Raw genomic sequence first — 26,965 nt, forward strand, 5'->3', positions numbered from 1 at the left:
AATCCTCACACAGATGCAGGCAATGTCAAACCTCTTCTGAATGTCTCTTGTCTTGAAAACCCCATGGGGTCACCATAAGTCAGCTGTGGCAAAAAACAAAACAAAACAGTCATTTTCCCTGCCCTGTCTCCAAACCGATCATTTCCCCTACCACCATCAGGGGGAATTATTTCTGTTTTTAAATCAACAATTGCATATTGTTCTACTATTATAATGTTATAACAACGGGTCTATAGGGGGTCTCTGAATGCCCAGCTTTCATTTAACTGTAAGCAAATCTCTAGCTGCTTTTGTTGTAGAGATATTTCTTTCCACAGTATCTCCAATATGAAAGGGACTAGAGGTTTACTTTAAAAAATGAATGCAGGGAATTCAGAGGACCTGATGAAAGCCCTGTTCTCAAATTACAGTCAACACACATACAATCCATGTACAGTGTACACTTGATTTTTATTTACACATAGACTGATAGTTCACATACACAACATGTTACAATAAATGTATGTACAGCTAAACATGTGATTGAACCACACTTGTATCCAGGGGCTGGTCCCCTGTTTCATTTGTGAAATGAATGCACATTGGCAGTTTCTTACAAACAGACGCAGGGGTCATTTTGCAGAAAAATAGGTGGTGGAGCTCATCCAGGGATTGTTATGCAGCTGCACCTACTATTCAATGGACAAGGTAGGAGGGAGAAAGTGGAACTCTCAGAAAGGTTCAAGAGCTGTGCTCCTGTGAATCCAAGGCCTGTGAATCCAAGGCGCTGAATCCAAGGCCTGAACAGATGTATCCAAGTGCATGAAGAATGAACATAACTTCACAGATAATTTTTTTTAAGTTGTGAGTCTACATTTGACTACCGTGTGAATTAGTTTTTTTGGAAGATTACTTCCCAAAACTTGTAAAAATCTCAGAATGAACTCTGTTAAACTATATTTTAAGAATAATGACAACATTATCAAAGAAAACAGAATCTAATCTCATTATAGAAAATGTCCACTACATGGGTAGACCAGGCCTCCAGAGAACAGGTCTACCTGCCCCTTTCCACTATATTGGTAGAACTAGCTTCTGGAGAACAAGTCTACCCACCCCAGTCCTCTATATTTGTAGACCAGGCCTCTGCGCTGAGCCTTAGAAAACATACCTGTACTTTTTTTGGGGGGGGGGGGGAGCGGGTTGTGGACTCTTGCACTCTACTTTTTTTGAAGTAAAATATGACAGGCAGCGTTACAGGTCAAGTATAAGAAAGGAGGAACAATCACAGTCAAAACCCTGCCTAACCCAACAAACAGAAAGTTGCTTAAATGTTATCAACCTGCCCAAACTATTTTATTTAAATGTTTATATTCCACTTTTCCTTGTGACACAAGGCAGCTTAAAAATCACACTGAAAAGCATAATAGGTGTGTGCAAAAAAAATTTAATTTGTTCTGGCTCCATTATAGTCCATGGGGACAATTATTGTGAACAGGCTCCATATACTATAAAGGAGAATTGATCCAGAGGTATCTGGGGCTTGGGGAGGGGCTTGTTTTTTGTGGTAGAGGTAACAAATCTGCAGCATAGATGCTGGTGCTTCTCCTCTCAACCCACCCATCCCAAGTTTCAAAAAGATAGGATCAGGGTGTCCAGTTCTATGCAGCTTGCTGAAATGTTCATATGCCTTCCTCTGCTATATTATAAAACTTATGATAATAAAAATAGAATTTAATTCATGTTGTTTCTGTATTTACCAGAGGATTATTACAATAATGATGTGTACAGATTCCTACTTTACAATGGCATGTCTTTATGTATCTCTTCATTTATGTGGTTCTTTACAGATGTTGAAGATCTAATAAATCCCATTATGTGTGTATGTTATGTGTGTTTAATGGAAAGTGTAGCTGCTATTCTTAAAACCCAAAGATAGTAATGGTGAATGACAGACTCCACATGAAGGGATCATAAATCTGTCTGTTAAATGTTCCATGAACCTTTTCCTTTTTTTATGCTTTATCATATTATTGCTGTCAAGTCCCCAAGTCCTTCAATAAAAGGGGCTCTTTGTATTTTCAAATAAGCATTTTAATAGAAGGTAACATGGCATACTTCAGACACTGGATCAGTGTAGAAACTGCCCCAGTTCAAACAGGACAGAGATTAGGCAATTGCAGACAGTTAACAGCACGCCCAATTTAGAGCATGCAGGCATTTCAAACGACAAAGACAGGCATTGCCAGCTACAAAGGTTAAATGTTACATCAATAATCCTCCCAAAGCATCGCTATAGATAATGGCATTCTAATGTGGGAGTTGTTGGCCTTAAAGTGATCAGTTCCCACTCGAAGAAGGTGTGAGTTTCCTGAGGCTACAATCTAAACACACATTCCATGCAAGACATATAACAACCCTAAGTAGTACTTGATATACTGCCCCCCTTAAACGGCCCCTCAGGGTTTAGAGGGGAACTTTTTGAAGAACTTTTGAATCAGAGCTGGGGCTTGGACCTGGTCGAATGAGACCCATTCGTTGTGTGACGGGGGGGGGGGGGAGCAACCATTTAATTAGGTAGTACAGGGTCCCTCTTTTTATTTTGGCGTCCAGTATTTCCTGTACTTCATGGTGATTTTGGTCCCTCATGGGGATGGGTCAGGCGCTGTTATTTGAGGATGCCGCTTTGATCCACCAGGGTCACATGAAGAGCAGGCTGGAATGGAAGACAGGATGCACTTTGTTAAACATTTTGGGTAACTCCAACTCTACAGTCACTTTATCACTTTTTTTCTTAAATGGCCCCAAGTACTTATAAACCTATTTTTTAGATGGTTGGTTCAAAAGGAAATTTTTTTGTAGACAAAAAATACTGAGTCTCCTACTTTAAAGTCCCAAGTAGGGGAGTAATGCTTGTCGAAGTGTTTTTATAAGCCTCTTTGGCTGCCTCTAGGTTGCACTGGATACAGGGGTCACATATAATTTGTTGTCTTTGTACCAGTATCCACCCACCCCCTTAACTATTTCGCTTGGGTGCACCTCCCCCTCCCTTTCCACCACATCCTTCAGCTTTTCCACCCAGAGGTCTCTGTCTGGCAGGCGGAGTTTTTGTGAGAGGGTGGTGGAGGCACTGCCCGGTTGGAAGGGGATGAACAGTGAGTCAATAGTCACTTCCCTTTGAATATTGTGTTGGGGGAGGCATGACAGAGCATCCACAAGGAAGTTACATGAGTCCAGGATGTGCTTCAAGACAGAGTCAAACTTGGAGAAAAATCCCAACCACTGGATTTGCTTTGCCATTAATTTTTGGCGGGCTGTGAGAGCTTCTAAATTTTTGTGGTCAGTCCACACTTCAAAGGGGACCTGGGCCCCCTCCAACCATGGTCGCCATGTTTCTTGAGTGAACTTAATGGTGTAAGCCTCTTTGTCCCACACTGACCAGTTCTGTTCCTCAGAACTGAATTTTTAAAAAATGTATGCACAGGGCTGGAGTTCTCCCCCCTCATCCGGCTACAAAGGAATTCCCTCCACAGCCACATTGGACCACGAAAGGTTTCAATTCATTGGGTGGATCAGCACCGGCTCAGTAGTAAAGTACCTTTTAAATTGGTCAAATGCTTGTTGGCACTTGTCAGTCCAAGGTAGTTTTGCACCCAGCTTTTTAGCATCTGGTCCCTTCTCCTTGGTTTTTAACAGTTCTGTGAGGGGGATAACCATCTGGGAGAACCCGTGAATGAAATTTCTATAAAAAATTGCAAAACCAAGGAAAGATTGTAGTTGTTTACAGGTTCTGGAGGGTTCCCAGTCCAGCACGGCCTGTACTTTGGCTGGATCCATAGCTATGCCCTTCCCCAACACCTGGTAACCCAAATAATCCAGTTTGGATTTATGGAATTCACATTTTGATAGTTTAGAAAACAGTTTATTCTCATAGAGGGTCATTAGCACTCCCCTCACTAACTTCACATGAGATGACAAGTCTTCAGAGTAAATAATGTTGTCATCAAAGTAAACCACAACCCCCTTGTACAAGTACTTCTTGAGCACTTCATTGATAAAGTTCATAAAGATCCCGGGGACCCCTTGTAATCCAACCATGGTTGCCATGTTTCTAGGGCAAACTTAATAGCATAAGCCTCTTTGTCCCACACTGACCAGTTCCATTCCTCAGAAGTGAATTTTTTTTTGAAATGTATGCACAGGGCTGGAGTTCTCTCCCCTCGTAATGGGGACGTGCCAGTGTAGGGAGAAACACAGTTTCACACAAACCCGAAGTTTCTAGGTATAGTTGACCCCAAATAGTGCCATTAGCAAGTTTCCAAAGTTCACAAGATGTATGCAGGTAACATATTTTTCAAATGAAGCAAATACTCATACTTTTGGATTTCAAAAGAACATGTTCCATAGAAATTGTTTCTGGAATCACGTCAATTCCAAATATAGAAATATTGATATTTTCTCAGCCTAATTTACTGGTAGCAATTACATAAACTGTTTGCCACTTTTTCAATGCAATGCTATACTGTGGCCATTTGGTATAAGCAACAGCTTCCCAGGGGTAATTATACGAATTTTGTTATCTAGATGACATCATAATGCAGACTAAGACTTGAAAAAAAGCAATATGAATAGACAAGTGAAGTCATTGGATCTTGAAAACATTTTTTGTATTTCTGTGAGCAGTGCCAGATCTTCAAAAAAATTATTTATAGTGCTGTTATTACCAAGCCTTTCTCCCCTTGAAAGACTCAAGAGAATTAAAAGTAAAAATAGATTTAATAAGGTTACAAATAAGAGCAGTATCTTGTTTAATCAAAAGACAAAAAAGGTAGTTTTAAAGCAGGGGTGTCAAATATGCAGGGCTTGTGTCCATCCCATGAGCAACTAGCTCTCACCTGCTTCCTTCTCTGCAGCTCACAGCTCACTTTTACCCAGCTTCCTCAATTGTGCTTTCCTGCTTCCTTTTCTTGGGCTGCTGTTGAATCACAGCTTGTCTTCATGTGGCTTCCTAAATTGTGCAGGACAGATACAAAGCCAAGCGTCTCTTCCCTTCACTAGCTGTGGTCTCACCCCCACACACCCTTAGGAGAGGAAAGGAGGTGGAGGGAAAGAGAGAAAGAGAGTGTGAGAGAGTGTAAGCTTTTGTGTGTATGCACACTTCTTTAGAGAGAAGGAGGGAGGATTCTTCTGACAAGCATAATTTTCATTGAGATCACTGTACTCTGCTGTTTACTTTAAGACATGATCTCTCTCTCACACACACACACAGAGTGTGTATGTGTGTTAAAACGAAGGGGTGTGGCAAAGAGATCCATTCAGATAAGGGGAAAGGAGAATTAAAGGGAAATTGTTTTGGTCTATTCTGATGTTTTCTTTTAATATTAGATTTCTCTGTGTTTATCTGGGATTTTAATTTCTTTCAAAAGACCCTGATCAGGAATTAGAACACTTGGATTGTATTCCATTGTTTAATGACTGGAAGTAGGTGGCCAAGTATTTAAAAATACATTTATGGCTCCATATGTTCCAGTTCAACAGGAATTTTTCCCTTTCTCCCCTCCCACCTTGCTGGTTGCCTTCCTTCACATTAACTCCCTTCCCTTGCTTTTTGAACTGTTTCTTTATCACCGCTAGTACTGAGTAGATTTTGTTTAGTCTGAAATCAACACATTATTTCACTTGGAGAGATCCCTCTCTCCAGACAGATGTAGAAAAAAAAGAAACCTAACAGCACAGCTTGCAATCTTTATTACTGGAAAGGAGTAAGAGTCCAGTAGCACTTTAGCAACAAAAGTTGTTGCAGAACATGAGCTTTTGTGAGTCACTGCTCACTTCTTCGGATACAGCTAGAATGTGAGTCCTTCAGTCCTTATATCCTGGACAGTGGAGTGATTTCAGATGCTGAATGGTAGTAGCAGATGTTTGTAATGAGACAGGAAACCTAGGTCTCAATTTAATTCAGGAGGTTGCAATGTCTTGAGCTTCATTATTAGTTGCAATTCAGCAATCTCTCTTTTTAATCTCCCTTTGACATTCCTTTGTAAAAGAATTGCTATTGTCATTCATCTGCTATTCTACACATGCACTTTCATATGAACAGAACTTTTCTTTGCATAGGTACATGTAGATTTCCAGGGGAGTTCTGAAACATGACAAGGATTATTTCTTCCATTGTGTGTACAGTATTACATTGAGCCTTATGGGCTACATACATTATCTTTGCCACCTTTTCTTCTGTACCTGAAGATCTACATGTGATTAGCTGTTCATTACACTCTACTTCTCAGATCTTCTCTGAAAATATAGAAGGAACAAAAGGTTTAATGAAATGCAGAATCATTTCCAAGTTCATCTCTGTGATCTCTGAAATGATCAAATTCACTCTGAGTTATCAGAAAGAAATTCTTCTGTGGGTGGAAACACTGTCAGCAACAAATTACCACCCACAATGTCAGAGTGACTGACAAATATCAGGAAATGTCCTCTGTATTATGAATATTATAAAGTAGTATTGAAGGACTTGCTGAAACTTTGCCACGTTACCTCAAAATATTATTAGAATACCTGGAATACTATTTTAGTTGTATTGCTATTTTTAGCATCTAACCAAGCACCTAGCAATTTTATCAGTAGAAAGCCTCTTAAAGCATAAATCTGATTGATGAATATAGCATTTTATGCCCTCTTACCATCTTTGAAAAATCAAAAAGACTGGTTTTGAAACATATTGAGGTTGGGCTTATGAAAACACACTGCCTTGATTACTGTTCTAAGTAACTATTTATATTTTAATGCTAGCAATCCATGGTCTATTCCAGGAGTGACCAACGGTAACTCTCCAGATTTTTTTTGCCCACAACTCCCATCAGCCCCAGCCAATATGGCCAATGGCTGGGGCTGATGGGAGTTGTAGGCAAAAAACATCTAGAGAGCTACCATTGGCCACCCCTGGTCTATTCTAATGAATGTATTCTGTGTAGTAGAGAAAATGTGTATTGGAAACTAAGTTGTGTGCAGTTTAGTCATATGGGGCTAGGTTATTGCTTACAAATAAAACAAGGAGAAAGAAGATGTTAACAACCAGAGATACTGAATATTGCAATGAAAAATATTGATCTGTTTAAAAATAATTATGAGAAGTTATGGCGTAAAATGGATGAAGATATGCTAAAATGGAACAAACTTAATTTGTCATTGCTGGGTAGAATAGCTGCAATTAAAATGAATATCTTACCAAGAATAATGTATTTGTTTCAAACTATTCCTAATGTGAAGGAGGGCAAACAATTTGATAAATGGCGAAGGAAAATTTCAGAATTTGTGTGGGCTGGGAAGAAACCAAGGATTAAAATGAAAATTTTGACAGATGCAAAAGAGAGAGGCGGATTTCAACTCCCAGATTTAAAATTATATCATGAAGCAGTTTGTTTAGTGTGGATGAAAGAATGGATAGCGCTGTTAAACAAAAAACTTTTAGTGCTGGAAGGTCACGGAAATAAATTTGGCTGGCACGCATATTTGTATTATGGAAAAAAGAAGATGGATGTTTTTTTCTCTCACCATTATATAAGTAATTTATTAAATACATGGATGAAATACAAGAAATATGGAGATGAGAGAAGACTGTTATGGATAGTACCAGCTGAAGTAATAAAAATAACAGCTGAGATAGGTGAAGAAAAGTGGCTGCCATATAATCAATTATTAAAAATACAAAGTGGAAAAATAGAACTGAAAACTGCTGAAGAGTTGAATCATAAATATGATTGGTTTCTAATGCAACAAATAAAGAGCTTGGTGGAGAATGATATTAAAACTGAAGGAATAAGGAAAGAGCAAACAGAAATGGAAAAAGTTCTGCTTGGGGACAATGATAAATTAATTTCAAAAGTATATAAATTACTTCTACAATGGTCTACAGAAGATGTAGTGAAATCTCAAATGATCAAATGGGCAATTAATGTAAATAAAGAAATAAAGATGGAATCTTGGGAATATCTGTGGAAGAACTCTATGAAACTCTCAATATGTCAAAGTATTAAAGAAAATTGTTTTAAAATGATGTAGCAAAGATGAATAACAAGATGCCAGACAGATGTTGGAAATGTAAAAAGCATGAAGGTTCTTTCTGCCATATGTGGTAGACTTGTGAAAGAGCAAAACAGTATTGGCAAATGATTCAACAAGAAATTTCTAGGATATTGGGATATGAAGTAATGAAAGTTGCAGAGACTTTCTTATTGGGATTACAAATGGAAAAATTTCCAAAAGAAGATAGAACTTTAATCTGGTACTTGCTTTCAGCTGCTAGGACATTGTATGTGCAGTTGTGGAAGCAAGAAAAAATACCAGAGAAATGGGATTGGATTATAAAAGTTATGACATGGAGTGAAATGGACAAATTAACAAGAATATTAAGAGACTATGATTTAGAAGCTTTTAAGACGGAGTGGGAAAAGTTTAGAAGATATGTAGAAAAAGAGTGGAAAATAAAAGGACACTGGACAATTTTTGATAATGATTAAGTTTTAAAAAGAATATAATTTTTTGTTTTAATAGTTAAGGGTACCTTTAATATTTGTTTTTTTTAAGTAAATAACACTGGCGGGGGTCAAGTAACGGGGGGAGGGGTGGGTGGAAAGTAATATATGGGGTAGATATTTTTTTTAAAAGTTATAAGATATAGATTTATTACCATATGTTATCAATAAAAATTGTTTTAACTAGAAAGGAAGCCGGTTAAGCGGGGGAGGCCTAACCATCCCTCAGGGTGGATGAGGAGGCAGTGACCAGGCAGGCCATCATTAACCAGAAGGTGGCCCTAGAGCAGGATACGGGCTTGGGTGAGGGGCCTTCCAATTTGAGAAAGGGCCATAAAGCTGCCAGGACTTCCACGATGGCATTTGAAAAGGAGGTACTAACCTGGCTTTCTGCTTTACAGAGAAAGCCTGATCGACAGAGAGGAGGAGAGCCAGGATGAGGAAGATGATCTGCCTCCATTTGAAGAGAGCAGTCCCCAGGACCCAGTGCCCAGTTCGAACAGAATAGAAGTTAACCCTGTGACCTTGGCAGTGGCACCAGCGGAGGTTGAAGGTAGGTGCAGGGCAACACAACCAAGTGGGGCATGGCCATGGGGGCAATAGCAGCCATCTTCTTTGAGCCCATTAGGCTTCCATGGAGTAGGTGTTGCGCAGGGGCAGAGTGGTATGGCCACCCCGCCCTGTCAGCCCAACACTCCTGAGGCTAGGGGCTAGGCCGGGAAGGGGCTAGGCCGGTATCACCCATGGGGTCCCACTCAGCTGCCCTTGCAGGCTGGAGTTCGGGTATCCGCTCCAGGGGCTTTGACCCAGCAGGCATTGAGCAGATCATTGCCCTGGGGTCAGTTCCCCCAAACACAATGGCTGCAGGTCTGGCCTAGTAGCCAGTGGGGGCCTTGGGGTTTTCCCCTGGCCTCTTATGGGACCATTCCTTTTCAGTATTGCCCCTTTGGTGATACTGCTATGTCATTGGGTGACCACCTTACAGTGGCCACGTGGGAAAAGATATTAAGGGGCAAGTATGTGGATGTCTTTAGCCTTCTTTATTGAGAGTTAGAGAAGAAGGATAAGGAGAAGCTCGATGATAAGGATAAAGAAAAATTGAAATGCAGGAAGGTAGATAGGACATGGGCCAACTGGCTGCCAGGATTCCTAATATACGCTGGTGTTATAGCGTGTGCCCAGCCTTTACAGGCAGCACCACTATTTCAATATTGCGACATATATGGACTTTGTGGGTGCTGCATGGCTGCAGTATGATGAGGAGTTTCAAATGAGGGCAGCCCTTAATCCCAACATTCCAGATCAACCAACAGCTGTGGCTGCAGTTGATGTCCCCGGCTAAACCCAATGCAGGGGATAGGTCAGATAGTGGTCATCTGGTTAGCAAGCAGGCAAATGCCCCAGGACCCCAAGCTTCAGCGGGGCAGCCAGTTCAACCTCGACTGTTATGCTGGGAGTATACTTCGCAAGGCATGTGCGCAAGGAAGGCCTGTAAATTTAGGCAGGAATGCCCATTGGGCAGTGGGGTGCATTCCTTCTCAGCTTGCAACAAGTCAAAGCCCAAGGGTGGCAGTAAGCAGCCCAGGGACACAACCCAGCATAGAGGAAAACGGGCCCTGTCCCATCAGACTGAGGGTATTTAGGGAGTTCCTAACCAATTACCCCAAGCCAGCAGACAAGGTGTATTTGTCTGAGGGATTTACTTTCGGGTTTCGGATTCCTTTCCAGGGCCCTGTCAGAGCACCTTTTCTTTTATTGTTATATCAGTAGTGATAGACCAAATATTTTTTTTCTCTTTTATTATTACTGTATGCTAGACATTTTGTATCTTTTAAATTTTCAATAAAGGTGTTTCATTGGTGGGGGGAGGAAAAAGTTCTGGTTTACATTACTGTGGGAAAAGGGGCACTGTACTATCCACTTCATGAATCTCTGAACAATTCTGTTGTGTCTTGTTTGGGGAAATTGTATGACCCTGTTGTGCCTTGTTTGGGGAAACTGTATGACTCTGTGGATCAGTTTATATTTCATCTAGTCATTATTTTATCAAAGAGCAGCTATTAGGATCAATTGACCTAACTGAAATTACAGCGCTAAATTACAGAACTCTATCCTTGTAGCAACTTTTGAAGAATCCGTCAGCTTTATATACAAATAGGGATGGGCACGAACTGCATTTTTGTGGTTTGTTTAGGTTTATGATTCATGGCTGAACCACAAAATGAACCAAGCACTGATACAAATCAGCAGGAGCATTGCCAGGATTTTAAGTCAGGGGCTTTTAAAAAAGTTGAAGGGCACTCTTTCCCATCCACTGTGGGGCATGCCACTTCTCAGAAGCTTTCTGGGATAGGGGCAAGAGCTGGTGGCTCTGAAAGTGGCCAAGTCAAGACAGCCAACCCTATAACTTAGGAGTCAAGAAGGGACTGCATGTTGTGTGCAAGCCGGGGGGTTTTCTTCCACCTCCCTCTCCCCCACCCTGAGATTTGCAGCTAGCAGCTCCATCCATTCCCCCCCCCTCACTGGCCCATTCTATGTGACTTCCTCCACCTCCACCTCCTGCTCCTTCACCTCCCTCCTCTCCAGCTGCTGCTTTTGCTGCTGCAGTGCACTGTGCCCTGCTCAGCTCTCCCAGTTCTGGCTACTCCTGAAGATGCTTTGCCAGCTTAGCCATGGCAGAAAAAGGGGGGAGCAGGCTGCACCCCAGAGGGCCCCCTAGAAGGCAGGGGGCCCAGCCTGGAAGTTGGGAGCAGTACCCCACAGCCTGAAAACCAAGAAATTGGTTTGCAAACCAAAGCAGTTTGTAGTGGTTTATGACCCCTGCTTTTTGCTCCTTGTGAAAAGCAGCAGGGAGCAGAAAACTTTTCACAAGGAGCAGATAACAGGGGGTTAATGGCTGAGAGCAAATCACCACAAACTATCTTAAAATTCATGGAAGTTTGTATTAGCTTTTTTACAATGAAAGAACAATTACCAATAACCTAAGCCTTTTTCCCCAGTTGAAATGAAACTAAGTATTTGAAACTTTGTGTTACCTTTTATTCTCCTAAGTCTACATTTTGATACTTCTCCTTATCTATTTCTGCTCTCTCTTCTCCCATGCCCTACAACCTATTGTCAAATTTGAACTATAAGACTGCACACACTAACTGAAACAGATGAAACTTACAACGCTATCCTAAGCAGAATTGTTGTTGTTCAGTCACACAGTCGAGCCAGACTCTTTGCAACCTCATTGACAAAGTCATGCCAGGCCCTCCTGTCTTCCACCATCCTCCAAAGTCTGCTCAAATTCGTGTTTCTTACATCAGTAACACTGTCCAGCCATCTGATCTTTTGCCGTCTCCTTATTCTTTTGCCTTCTGTCTTTCCCAGCATCAGGATCTTCTCCAGTGAGTGCTCTCTTCTCATTTGGTGGCCAAATATTGGAGCTTCAGCTTCAGCATATGACCTTCCAGGGAACAGTCTGGGTTGATTTCCCTTAGGACTGACTGATTTGATCTTCTTGCAGTCCAAGGGACTCTCAAGGTTCTTCTCCAGCACCACAGCTCGAAAGCATCTATTCTTCTGCACTCGGCCTTCCTTATGGTCCAGCTCTCACAGCCATACATTACTACTGGGAATACCATCACTTTGACTATACGGACTTTTGCTGGCAGGATGATGTCTATGCTTTGTATTATACTGCCCAGGTTTGCCATGGCTGTGCTCCCAAGGAGCAAATGTCTTTTAATTTCATGGCTACAGTCACTATCTGCAGTGATCTTGGATCCCAGAAATGTGAAGTCTGCCACTACTTCCATGTCTTCCCCTTCTATTTGCCACGGTGTGATGGGGCTGGATGCCATGATCTTAGTTTTTTTGATGTTCATTTTCAAGCCTACCTTTGTGCTCTCCTCTTTCACCCTCAACAAGAAGTTCTTTAGGTCCTCCTCACTTTCTGCCATTAGAATGGTATCATCTGCATATCTGAGGTTGTTGATGTTTTTCCTGGCAATCTTAATTCTGGTTTTTGCTTCATCCAGGCCAGCATTCCGCATGATGTACTCTGCATATAAATTAAATAAGCAAGGTTAGAATATACATCCTTGTAAAACTCCTTTTCCTATTCTAAACCAATTAGTTGTTCCATATCCCATTCTGACCGCTGCTTCTTGACCCTTATACAGGTTTCTCAAGAGACATGTGAGGTGGGCTGGTACTCCCATCTCTTTAAGGACTTGCCACAGTTTGTTGTGATCCACACAAACCATTAACTTCTGTGGACTTTGAAGGATGTGTGTCTGCTTAGGATGGCACTATTAACCTCCTAACAATTCTGCACAGACTTGATTTGCAGACCCCTGGGAACAATAATTATAGAGGGAAATAATTCTATTTCATCTCCTTAAAGTAACATGTTCACTGATGATCATATTATAATAGGTAAAAGTAAAGGTAGTCCCCTGTGCAAGCATCCAACTCTAGGGTGACATCGCAGCACAACGTTTTCACAAAAGGCTTTTTACGGGGTGGTTTGCCATTGCCTTCCCCAGTCATCTACACTTTCCCCCCAGCAAGCCAAGTACTCATTTTACCGACCTCAGAAGGATGGAAGTCTGAGTCAACCTTGAGCTGGCTACCTGAACCCAGCTTCCGCCAGAATTGAACTCGGGTCTTGAGCAGAGAGCTTGGACTGCAGTACAGCACCTTTATAACTCTGTGCCATAGGGCAAATCATTATACTGACATATGTACACCCATGAGTAATGCTTACTCTTTTTTGCAAGATTGTAGCTTAATGATATTTTCTGTATCATCCTTGAATTCAAAAGTGACAAAAAAGGCTACACTGTTTCTCACAGACTGACTCATTTGAGTTCTTGCTCATGCACAGAGTTTGTTAAGGTGTAAAATAATGAGAGATTTTAAGTTAACACTTATTAAATCAGCCTGCTAAAGTAATAATGAGATGTCTGGAGGTCTCAGGACATTCTTGCTCTTTGTCTTCAATTAAAATTGGCTCTTGGGATTTGCTCATAATATAGGAGAGTTAAACAGTCTGTTTGTTCTTTATTCTCATATCAGATGTTTAAGATTCAGCTTTAAAAGACATGCACATATATTTCAGAACTGTTGCACACAGAGTTCTGTCTAAGGGAAACATTTTATGGACAGCAGTGTAATTTTATAAATGGTTAGCCATAAACCTTGCTTTAATGAAATGTAAACTGTACGGTTAATAAAAAGATGCATTGTTATTTATTCCATACTTTTCTGTACTCGATCACTGAAAAAGATGTCAAATTCAAATAATGTTATGAAGATTTTTTCCCCAAGTGCTATTTTAGAGTAATTATAAATGCAGAATATGGAAATCTGCTGAAATTTTCACTTTTAGAAAATGCAATTCAAGTTTAATTTTAAGGGCATGAGAATACATACCAAATAACTATAGTAACTTGTACTTTGTGACACTGTGATGATAGGAACAATTCTAGCATCCTTTATATATTATATTTGCACTTGGGCAAAGATGGAACACTTAAAGAGTTCTAAATATCTGAAAGTCTTAACTAATTCCTTATGATGTCTGAAAAGATTTTAAAAATGTGACTGCTACATGAAGACACCAGTATATGAGGACAAATAAAACTAAGTAACTATATTCCTGAATATTACCAGACTAGAAGTTGTTGATGTTTATGATAGCATCAAGAATGACTTGTAAGGCAGTAAGGGCAATAGATGTCTCCCTAATACTCCCCCCTTTTGCTTCTCAGGTTTAAAGTCTAATAATGAAGACCCATGCCACGCAATAGTGACCCATTGGTTGAGTCCCAGCTGAAAGCCAACCAAAGTTTTCCGAGCCTGATGTGCAGCCCAAAACACATAACTGTGTCCACAGATGAGAACTCAGCTCCTCTGGCCAGGAACAACAGCATCTAAAAAGAAAAAAGTCAAACTAGAAACAATAACCATTAAATTCATGTTGCAAACCACACAATGTTAGGGATTAAGCAAGGGGCAAATATAGGATTTATAAACCGATGAGCGCCCAGGTGCTGAATGGTGGATGAACCCAGGGCAGCAGCTATAGAGGTTGCCCCAATTCTAAACGAGTGGTTATGAAACCGCACCCCAGACAACCCAAGCTTAGCTAAAGCCCGAGAAGTCACAGTCCAAAACTGATGTTTTGTCATTGAGGTGACAAAACAACAATCCATCCCTAGGGCCGCGTACTGCCAAATAGGCAGCCAAAGCGGAAACAGGACACAACTCCTGCTCAGAGCATGTGCCCAGCTCCAAAATGGTTCCTTTGCGATGCTGGTCAGTCTTAGAGCGTCGAACGGTAATGACTGCCTTACTCTCCACTAACCTCAGGTCCTGTGGCAACAAAGCACTACCAGAAAAATCATTTCAGGAGAGTGCCACTAGCTCACTAAGGGCCCCAAAGAAGGCGTCACGAGCTGGGGCCAGGCCAGGCGAAGTCCAGGAGCAGTCCAAGGTCTGTAGCTGGTGAGCAAAGAGGTTTCAAAGTGCCAAAACCAAATCACAGTCCAGGTATCGTAGGTCAGAGGTTCAGAAGCCGAAGTCAGGGGGTCCAGAAGTCAAAGCCAATGTCAAGGGGTCCAGAAGCCGAAGTGGATGCTAGAACGTCAGGTAAGTGACTAGTTGCTTCCACAAAGCCTTCTCCCAAAGCCCACAGCTATATAGCCCTCTGCTGTCTGTTGCCCATTTGGACTAATTGCTGACTCAGAGGGTGGCCAGGATCCTGCTGAGACTCAAGCATCCTCACTCCTAGAGGGGCCAGGATCCTTTTAGAACTCAGGGCTCAGGGAGTGTCTTGCTCGTGAGCGTGCTGCCCTCCTCCGATCCCTGAGATCCTGACGAAGGCGGTCACGCACACGAGCCACCCGAGAGGGCGAGGCAGGGGGGCTTGGATCTTCTCCAGTAGGAGGCAGGGGCACTGGTGCTGGTGGCAGGGGCACAGTTTCTTCTGCAGGCTCAGCTTCTTCTGCAGGGTCCCCAGCACCCATGACAGAAGGCAACCAAGGAAACGGCATGAAACAAGGTTGTGTCATGAGCCCTGACAAGGAGGAGCTGGAAGGGTTAAAAGACCTGGAAGAATTGCCAGCCAGTTCCTCAGCTGAACAAATAGCAGCTGACCCATCAATCACTCTCCAGGCACCAGTGTCAGCTGTTGATGATCAATCTCCTCCAAGCTCTTCTTCTCCCATCTCAAGAGTTTGAAGCAGACTCTGGAAAGAACTTTCAGAGCGAAGACATGAGGCACGCCGATGCTTCAGATCTCTCAGCCCTGACTTCTAGCAGAGTCACTGCCACACAGGGAGCAGGCTGATTGAGACTCCCATATAGCTCCCACCCAGGACCTGGTAACCTTGTCGAAGCAACAAGTCTATTCTCTGGCAAGCATCCATGCTCCTTCCTGATCCTGACCTGCTTGATTTCCTTGACACCCTGACCTTTTGGCTTTTGGACATTGACTTTTGATTCCGGTTTGTGATTCTGCATTGGTGACCTGGCTCTTGCTTGACATCCTGGACTTTGACCTTGGACTGGCTTTGGACTCCTGCCTGCCTGCACCCTGAGAACATGACAGGTGGATTCAAAATAGAATGCACACACTGTACCCCAAACTCCCTTCAAGCCCCTAAGAATCAAAGGGGAAATAGACTTCCTAGCATCAGGATTAGGCCTGGCCTCTCTAGCCGAGCCCTCCAGTATCTTCCTCTTTATAACCCAACGCCTTACTAGCAAAAGCCAGAGCAGACAGGCGTCCCCTAACGGATTGCATGGCCAATCCCTTACCTTTTAAAAAAACACAGTAGTGGAGCAACTGCTCCGCTGGGAGGGGCCAAACAATGTGATACCCTACCCTAAAGTCCTCAAACTACCACACGGCATGTTCATAAGACTTTCTGGTGCTGGGCGCTATGGCTAGGCCTATCACTCTGCAGGCTCCAGGGGCATTTGCGCCAGCTCACAATCAGCTTCTGGGGCCAGCTGATGAAATCTCTCCATCTGTTCACGAAAGAGAGCATCAGCCACCCCATTATTCACCCCAGGAACATGCTTGGCTAAAAACAGTATGTTAAGCTGCAGACAATGCAGATTGAAGGCCCACACCAATTTCATAACCCGTTGAGATTTGGATGAAAGGGAATTAATGACATGTACCACTGCCATGTTATCACACCAAAAATGAATTGTGCGATTAACCATATGACTCCCCCACAACTAAACAGCAAGAAGAACCCAAGAAACGTAAGATCTCGGTTCACACCCGCCTGAACCCATGAATCTGGCCATATATCTGTGCACCAATGTCCACAAAAATAAACCTCAAAACCTAAAGACCCAGCAGCATCAGACATGACCTGAAGCTCTGCTTCAAGTTTCATGTCTGCCTTCCTAAATGAAATTCCATTAAAGGACAAAAAAAAAAAACCCTCCTGCAGCCAGATGGACATGGAGAAAGAGGTTCCACCTTTATCGGACTGGGCCCCTATTCCAGCTCAGTAATTACCTCCACCTGTTCTGCTTCTTTTGGCCCTTATGTGGCCAGGCAGTTACTAAAGGAGTGAGAGCCACCGCACAGGGAGCATTCATGCCTGTATTGGCAAGCCTTCCTACTGTGCACTTTCTGCGACCCAAACTCTCAGCAAAGCAAATGGGGCTGAACCGCCTGCCCTGCCGAACTGTGGAAAAAATATGAAGTCACAGATGTCCTGGCAACCAAATGGCCACTATCAGAGCGGTCGCCCAAGTTTGGTCACGCAGGAGATAAGACCTGGAGCTAAAGCTGCTGGTGGATGCGGTCTCACTACAGGGAAGGGTATAAGGCAGCCCGCATCTGGAACTCCTAGTCATATTGGAGCCAAACGGACCCATTAAACATTGTATACCCCTTATAAATAATATCCATATACTGGATCAGTGAAGTACCCCTCCAAGGCTGAGTGTGCTATCAAACCAGCATATATGAAAAACCTAGGAAGCCAATTGACCCAGGTCCTGTCCACTGTCTTCTTCAACTTCTCTTTCTCCTTATCATCTAAATCCTCCTTGTTTTTCTTCTCCAGCTCATGGAACAGGAGGGAGAAGATATCCACATATTCACCCTTTAAAATCTTATCTTTTGTTGCAAGCAACAAATGATCACCTAAGGGTAAAGCTAAGTCCTCAAAAGGCAATGCAGTAAAAAGGGGGCAGACCCATAAGAAGCACTCAAAGGAGAAGGAAAGCCCCATCCCCCTAACATGGGACCTGGCATATCTTGCTGCCCAGCTGCTGGCCAAGCCCCGTAGGGGCCAAACTGTCCAGCTGGCCAAGACCAAGCTTGCTATGTACCCATGCCAGGAGAGGGGAAAGTACCAGAAGCCCCTGTGGCAACACTGGGCGCTGCTGCAGTGGCAGGGCCCAATGGACCCCACAGCCAAGTTAGCCCAGGGTATGAATGCATAGTGTTTCCAGCCTTACCCTCAGATCCAACCAATACCAGTGCTGACCCTGTTCCAGCATCCATACAAAGTGGACCGGCACCCCACTTTGAGCCATCGGCTCCTCCAGCGACATTTCCAGCAGACCTGTCCTCAAGGATAGACAACCTGGTTAAAATATCCACTTGAAGCATAGCCTTAGGATTTTTCCCAACATCTGAGCCCTGTGGGAGAGGAATGCCAGATGCCTGCTCCAGTGCCCTAAGCCATTGCAAAATGGCCCTATTTACCACTTCATCACCTTCGTCATCTGGATGATAAAGGGGGAGATGGCCTTTTAGGTGGGGCTTTAGGTGCAAGATGTTTTCCCTTGGCTTTTCCTGTCCCCCCCCCCCTTTTTAAAATTAACAATACCTGCAAACCCAACTAAGAACAAAGCCACTCAAAAATTGGAACTAAAATGGCTGCTGCTACACAGCTTGCTGGGGGGGAAAGTGTAGATGACTGAGGAAGGCAATGGCAAACCACCCTGTAAAAAGTTTGTTGTGAAAATGTTGTGAAAGCAGCATCACCCCAGAGTCGAAAATGACTGGTGCTTGCCCAGGAAACTACCTTTACCTTTTTTTACACAGTACCCAAAATGGCTTTTCCCTTTGTTCCCGAAATAAAGCCAACAGAGAAGCTGATAATGCCTGCAGCCAAAATGGCTGCTGCTCTACTGCCCCTAAAATGGCTGCCTTCCTACCCAAGAAAGAAAAACCACAAGGGGAGCCTAAAATGGCTGACACAGCCGCACTAAGCCTCAAAAGGCCAAAGATGCCTATCCAGCAAGGCAGCTAAGGTCCTTTGCAAACCAAGAAGAAGACGACGACATTGGATCTATGTCCCGCCCTCCACTCTGAATCTAAGCGTCTCAGAGCAGCACACAATCTCCTTTATCTTCCTCCCCCACAACAGACACCTTGTGAGGTGGGTGGGGATGAGAGGGCTTTCACAGCAGCTAACCTTTCAAGGACAACCTCTGCCAGAGCTAAGGCCAACCCAAGGCCATTTCAGCAAGTGCAAGTGGAGGTGTGGGGAATCAAACCTGGTTTTCCCAGATAAGAATCTGCACACTTAACCACTACACCAAACTGATGTTTGGCTTTTCATATCACACCCTACCCAATCCTTTAACAACAGAAAGGAGAGAGAAAAAATGGCAGTGATCCAGAACCAAAAAAGGAGGGGGGGGGAATGAGAACCCACAAGCATTGAGGTAGCAAAGGAAGCCACCAAAAATCCAGCCTCCCCACCCCTTTAAGAGGAGTTTCAACTCCACTGGCACAATGCTGGAGCCAACAAAGCCCCTTCTTAAGAAGAAAAAGGAGGGGAGGGAAGAAGGGGTGTGTGGACTTTAAACAGGCCATTAATAAGAGCCATCTCTCCCATACCAATCCCACGCCATCGCATTAGCAGGGGCCTTATCAGCAGCACCAATCTCTAGGCGATTGTAACAACTGCGGAGGCAAGAAAAGCCTCCCCTGTCTTATCAGCCACCAGATGGCAGGGAGTGAAACTGACAAGTCAAAGCAGGAGCGAGTCAAACGCGCTCCTGCCCAGCCCTTTCAGCCACCCGATCTCTGCTTAAGGGAAACTGACACAATCCAAGCAGGAGCAAACTAAAAGCTCCTCTGCCTCAACTTATTGTCTGTCGAAGACTGAGGTAGGGGGCAGATGGTGCTGCCGTTACAGCAGCAAGCTCTGCCCTCTCAGAATCATGCCCAAATGGGCAGCAGAAGTCCTCCCTTTTCCTTCCAGGGAGGCAAAAATATTCCTGCAGCCAAGCAGCGATGCTGCTGGCTGCTAGAGATGAATTCTCCTCAGAATTCCCCAGGTTTATTCATCGGTTCTGCATCTTGTGCCTCTGTCATTGCATCTGTCTTGCAGGGTTCTGCATTCCTCTTCTGAATTTAGCACAAAACTCACCCTCTAGCCCCATTTTCCATGGGTTAAACAAGAGTGGTTTAGCAACAAATTTAAAAATTCCTCCGCTCAAGATCCATGAAAGCAGACATATTCTTGCAATGTTTATTTTCCTCCTTTCATTTTCCTAGATGTTCAGCCAATCCCCTGTATGATTGCAATCACACATACAAAGCAATGCAGTTTTGATCCACTTTCATTTCACTTTCCAACTGGATTTTACTGTATGAATTGGCAAAATCCAATTGGAAAGTGCATTGAAAGTGGACAGAAATCTTTGGTGAAGAATTTTTCAAGGAACAGTGGCTGTTAAAGAAAGAGCTTGTTTGTACTGTTTTGGTCAAATCGGAAGAAATTAATTCTGATAGTTTCACATGCTTAGCATGCCACAGCATGATAGACTTACAGCCCTGACTGGGTGATGCTGATACTATATCAATCAATTATTCATCTGACACAATGGGAGTGGAAAAACTGAGAATGGATTAATCTGACCTGTACAACTCTGCTAGATGAAGACAAGAAAGCACTGCAGGGATTTCATGGCTCTAATGAAAACCATTCAGATAATTTGATTGAATCACTTGTTCATGTATTTTTCATTGTAGATTTTATAGCAAAGCGCTCCTGGTTTTATTGGTACCCATTTTGCCATATAGAAAATTGTTTTCTGAGCAGCGGTTGACCAAAGAATTACTGTACAAGTAGCTAGGTTTTTGTCCTCTGCTACATAAATCCAGGTTCAGATGATGTTCAGTGTACCATTTGCTTTAATAACCTCTAACCCTTTCTAATGTCTGATGAGCTACGATGAATGATATATGTAAAGACATAATTTTAGCTAATTAACTAATGTTGATTTTTCTGCCTCTGTATGGTTTGTGCACTGTAATAAAGATTGGCTATTCAATTTTTGTTTAATCAATAGGGAAAATTATGGTTTCACTTAAAAATCATCTTGGAAGGTGGAAAATCTCATGGAAAGGTTTTACTATACAGGTGTACTGATAGAAGAATGATACCAGAAGTATCATTATTGGCAAATTTTATAATTTCACAGAATAATTATGGATTTGTTGACTACATTGTATCTAGGAGAGCTTGTATCCTGTATCTTCTTTCAATTTGAACAGCAGTACCCTCCATTGCAGAGGATATTTGTTCCACTTCTTGCATGAATAGAAAATGCCTAGTGTCAGAAGAGCATACTTAGCAATGAAGAACCACACAAGAAAGAAATAAGATCCAAACCAGACTATACAATTATATAACCAATTATATCCACCTATGTGTCCAAGCTTTGAAGACTTTCTGAAACAGGAAAATATTATTGTTTCCCCTGTGTGGATAAAATGGTTATAAAACAATCAGATGGCTTAAAAATAATATCCACTTGACTTCATTTGTTGACGATGAAGTAGAAAATACAAATGATTAAGATGATAACTCATGTTTAAGTGATGATTGTGGTAAGAGTGATGATAGTCTTGTATGTTGTAATTTAAACCTGATTTTAATATAAGACCACAGTGATGGAGAAGTTAGGTTCTGCCTCTACATAAAAGTGACCAATGGGAGCTGAGGGGCTGACAGTTGAAGAGCTGTTAGTTCAGTGAGAGTCCGAGCTGGCTGACTGAAGAAGCATAAGAATGAGCCAGTGTGTACCAGAACAGCCTGAGGCTGACAGAGAAAGATAACTTGTAACAAAGAATCTCAAATGTCTGAATAGAGCTATGATTCAAAAGTTCAAGTATGAAAAAACTTTGTAATTGTCTACCTGATTCACTTCAATGTTGCATTTAAGCCAGAAATAAAAGTTTGCTTAACACTGTGGCCTGGATGTGTATGGTCTCAGGTAAAGAATTTGATTTATTTGATTTGATTTATATCCCACCCTCCCTGCCGAAGCAGGCTCAGAAGAACACACTAAGATCTTGGTGAGTGTTGTAGGGTTGCCAGCTTCCAAGTGGGACCTGGAGATCTCCTGAAATTAACACTGATTTCTAAGGTGGGGGGAAGGGAGACCAATTTCTCTGGAGAAAATGGCTGCTTTGGAGAGTACACTTAATGGTATCACACCCTTCTGAGATATCTCCCCTCCCAAGGCTCCACTCTGAAACCTCCAGGAATTTTTCAATCCAGACTTGGCAACCCTATGAATAAATGGTGGCAGTATGTGGCTGAAATATTGCTTGAGTTCCAACCCCAATAGCTCTGTGCTATGTCTGACTGATGACTGATTGTCAAAGGGGACTGCTAGTGGAGTTTCTGGGAATGAGGCAAAGGGGACCTTGTGTGTAAAAGGGTCAGGGTTAGCTATATATTTTAAAAGAGGCAAGAAGGGTGTTGAACAGTGACTTTCTGACCTACCTGACACCCAGAAGCTCTGTGACAAAAGTTGTAGAGGGTAGTAGGGTCTCTGAGTCAATGAGTAAGGTCATGATGACACTTTCCAGGTTTTGCTCAGAAATGGGTAGAAATGCTTTAAATTAATAAACCAGTAGTCATGACTGGTAGTGATATTATTTTGTATTAGAAAAATAGGAAGTGATCATGCTGTAAATTGTCACAGATGGATGAGCAGCAGTCTCATCATCAAACCCAATTTGAGCTAGGATTTCTCTTACTGGTTTACAGGCCCAGACTAAGATTATGGTGGCTGGATAATAAGTAGCTGGTGATGCCATAATCAGAATGGCTGGGGTTGCCCTAACTTGCAGTTTGTGTTATCAATCTCATTCTATTTTTTTTTTTTTGGGGGGGGGGGTTTGATACTGATTCTGAATTAGTCAGTCAGCTAAGGCTTGTTTTTACCATAAATAGACAATAACTGTAGGAATATGTACATGTAAAGTGTACTTACCTTGTTTATGAGCCAGTACATACAAGAAATATCTTTATTAAGTAGTGAGTTGTCATAGCAACATATTGTAACCAGGCAGCCAATATCCACTGTGGAGCAAGCTGCCAGGCTCATCTGTAGTGTTTAACATAAAGCTAAGAATGACTTTGCAATCAATCAATTTCTTACAAAAGAAAGCCTAACATAGCAGGCTAGCCCCCAACAGATTCAGTACCCCAAAATCTGCTAAATGAAATGAGTCTTGCAAATTCTCATCCCAGGTGAAATGTTTTTTTAAAGTATTGAGTGCAATGAGGTAGGGGTTTCTTGGGGGGGGGCACATATTAAAACAGCATGGCTCAACATCAAGAGCTAAAAAGTACTTTTGAAGAAAGCATCCAAACACCCAGAAATGTTTCTGTCATATCTGTTAGAATTTTTTTTTATATTTTAAAAGTTTTATTAGTTTCAAGAAATTAAGAATAGAGAATAGGCGGAGATGGAAAATAAAAGTACATACTAATCTTTTTCTGTGTAGAAAATACTTTCAAAAAGTACAGGTCTGCATCTGCAATATTTTCTTAAAATACATAAATTGTCAGTTATTATATCTAAACTATACATCATCAACATTATAGTATTTTAGAAATCTTTTAGTTATAATGTCTATTGATTTTGACAAAGCTAATAAAGGCAATCTTGTAGTACAGCGTACAGGAAAAAAGGAGATATAAGTTCACACCAGAGAATCTTGAGTATCTAGCCTGGCATAAAATTTCATCCAATATTTTCTTGCTTCTTCCTTAGATTTCCCAGCCATCAGCTGGGACAAAAAATCCAGCTCAGCTATTTCCAGAATTTTCCCCACCAAGTCCCTTCTCGTGGGAATTTCCTGAGATTTCCATCTCTGTGCCAAAAGCATCCTGGCTGCTGTATTGAAATGTGCCAACAGATGTCTCATTTCTTTGGAACAATCCCCAGGAAATATATTCAATAAAAACAATTCTGGTTTGAATTGAATCTGTGTCTTCATGATTTTTTGAGCTAGTTCATGCACCATTTTCCAATAGTCCTTCACCATCTCACATGTCCACCACATATGATAAAAAGAACCAGGATGCTTAGTACACTTCCAACATTTGTTAGACATGTTAATATAAATCTTACACAATTTCTGTGGAGTCAGGTACCATCTATAAAACATCTTATACAAATTTTCTTTGAAAGTTACTGACCTAGTTAATTTGACATTAAACTCCCAGTCTCTCCCATTCTTCTAGTGTAATGCTATGGCCCAAATTTTTCGCCCATTGGACCATGCAATCTTTTGCAACTTCATCTTGTGTCTTCATCTGCAATAGATATACATATAGTTTAGAGATTAATTTTTCTTGAGGGCCTAGGAGAATTTTGTCAAATGGATACTGTTCAATATTGAAGCCTGTCATTTTGTCTTTGGCATACCTAGATTCAACTTGCATTCTCAACCACCAATTCATTTTAATATCCATACTTTCTAACTCTTCTTTAGTTTTCAATTGATTGTTTTTTCCCAACGAACCATCATATCTGTAACTCTGATTAGATTTTAAAAGATTTGAGTGAGTAAAGTTTCCACTGGGGAGCATATCTGTTAGAATTAAAAATACTTTGGGAGACATAAATGTTGGAGGATGTGCAGTGATTCTGGTTTCTGACATCCGTTACAGAACACTTGCTTAATTGTGATTCATACGTTTTAATCTCAGCAGGAACAATCTTACTTTTTGAAACACTGGCTTTTGTTCTGATTTTCTTTTCTGTAAAATTTCTCTGTAGTGGAATATATCTGACAATGCTTAGCGTAAGCTAAAAAAATAACTTTGGAATCAGAAAACTACTTAGAATCAAGAATAGCAGAAAACACAAATTTGCACCCTAATGAACAAAGATAATGACACAAATCTGCATATGAATAGTATAATATTGCTTGCTGATCAGTTCTTTGTTAAACAGATGGATGCTTAATAGTCCAAGATGATCAATGTGTCATTAATGTGAGCTAATGGGTGGGAGAAAATGCTCTGATGGCAGAATGTCTGTTCATATGGTACCCATGAAAGCTCTGAAGGAAGTGACAGTGATACCCCTGAAGCTGGAGGTAACTTCAGTGAGTCAGAAGAAAAAACTCTTTATACAGTCTTGAACATAGAGACTTAGGTTGGTTATCCTGGGGGATGTCAACATTAATGCTGAGGCTGTCTTGTCGGGAGCAGCTCAAGATTTCATAATGTCCATAGGCTTGTCTCAGGTAATACACATTGTGCAGGTCACACTTTTGATGTTATTTTGTTCTGCATTGATCACTATTTGCTTGGGTTTAAACTTATAGATATACCCCGACTCTACAGGGCTGGGGGTTCTATTATGATGATACAACTCCAAAGCCAGATGGATTCAGATTTCTTTTCGGCAGCTCTAGGGAATTTTTATATTAATAAGTCTGATGCTTCTGTTTATGCCATGATTAACCTCTGGAATGAAGAACTGAACCAGGCAGTTGACATGATCACTCCTAGGCATTCTCTTGCAAGTGTTAGAGCCCAGGTGGCCCCTTTGTTTACTGAAAAAGCGATAAAAAGTCATGGAGTGTGGCTAGAGAGCAGAGGAAGAATCTGGACAAATCTGACAAGCATGAGTGAAAGCTCATGGTAGTAATGGCAGCAAAGAAACAATACTTTCCCACCACCACTACATCTGCCCAGTGTAAGCCAACAGAGCTGTTCTGGGTGCTCATTGATCTGTTGGGATCTGGCCTTCAGGGGGAGGAGGTGGACTGGCTACTGTTACTGTTTTGCTCAGTACCTCACAGGTAAGATCACTTGCATCTATGACTTGGACTCCACATTAGCACTGAGAATGTAGACAGGATCCTTGGAAGTTTGTGGACTACTACTGGCTTATATGACCCTTGCCCTTCCTGGCTACTTAAATCTTCCTGACTGGCTAGCTGATTGAGTCCAAGCCATAGTTAATGCCGCCTTGAGAAAGAGGTTGGTCATCCCAGCCTTGAAACAGGGCATGGAGATCTCAGTAATTATTGACCAATTTCTATTTCTTGAGCAAAATGATTAAGCAAATGGTGACTTGACAACTTCAAGCCTTCCTATATGAAGCAAATTATTTAGATCATTTCCAATATGGTTTTTGGTCCAGTTATGGAACTGAAACAGCCTTGGTTGCCTAGTGGATAACCTGTGCTTGGAGATGAATTGAGGGAGTGTGATTCTCCCGAACCTTCAGCAGCTTTCAATACTATCACTCACAGTATTCTTCTGGACTGAATTTCCTGGCTGGGAGGCATCTTTTGCAGTGGTTCCAGTCCTAACTGGAGGATAATTTTCAGAAGGTGTTTGGTTTACTCCCAGGGAAGTGTCCTTTGGATATACTTCTTTTAATGTGCCCAAGTGTCATCACAGTACTAAAATAAAGGGTATTTTTTAAAAAAAACAAATGGATCACTTATGATCAATACATTTCAGAGTCAGGATACGCATATAACAATAAAATAGTTAATATAAAAAAGCAAAAACAGTTTTGACTGGCTACTGAAATACAAGATATTTGGTACCAGTCAAGACTCTGTAGGGAGAGTGTTTTAAAGTATTGACACCATCACAATGACAGCAAAAAAGCTCTATCTTGTCAGTAATGCTCTCATTCCCCTCTCAAAAGGGTGAAGCACAGAGCAAGACCTGAAACAAAGTTCTTAACTGAAAGTTGTGCTAACAGACTGTGTAGGGCTTTATGGGCAATAACCAGCACCCTCTGTTATGGTCAGAAGCAAACTGACAACTAGGGCAGATCTTCAAGAAAGGATTCTTAGAGCTCATACTGCCATAGTTAAATGATTTTTAATGTCTGAACGATCTTCAAAGTGAGTCCCACATACAGTATACTGTAGCACTTTGAAGATAGTTCAAACATGAAAAACAGATGGCTTATCCCTGCCCCCTCCAACCATTATTTAAGTCAATATTGTTATATTGACTCCAACCATTATTTAAGTCTATATTGTTAGCAATCAATGCATTGATTGATTCCATCTACCTGCTTTACCCTAATACTTGGGTAAGAACTTACAGAATGTAAGTCTGAATACATTTTTGCTATGATCTTGAGGTGGGTATGAAACACTGAAGGCTTTCTTTGTATTT

Source organism: Heteronotia binoei, chromosome 4 (genome assembly GCF_032191835.1).
Source record: "Heteronotia binoei isolate CCM8104 ecotype False Entrance Well chromosome 4, APGP_CSIRO_Hbin_v1, whole genome shotgun sequence".
In the NCBI taxonomy this organism is placed as follows: Eukaryota; Metazoa; Chordata; class Lepidosauria; order Squamata; family Gekkonidae; genus Heteronotia; species Heteronotia binoei.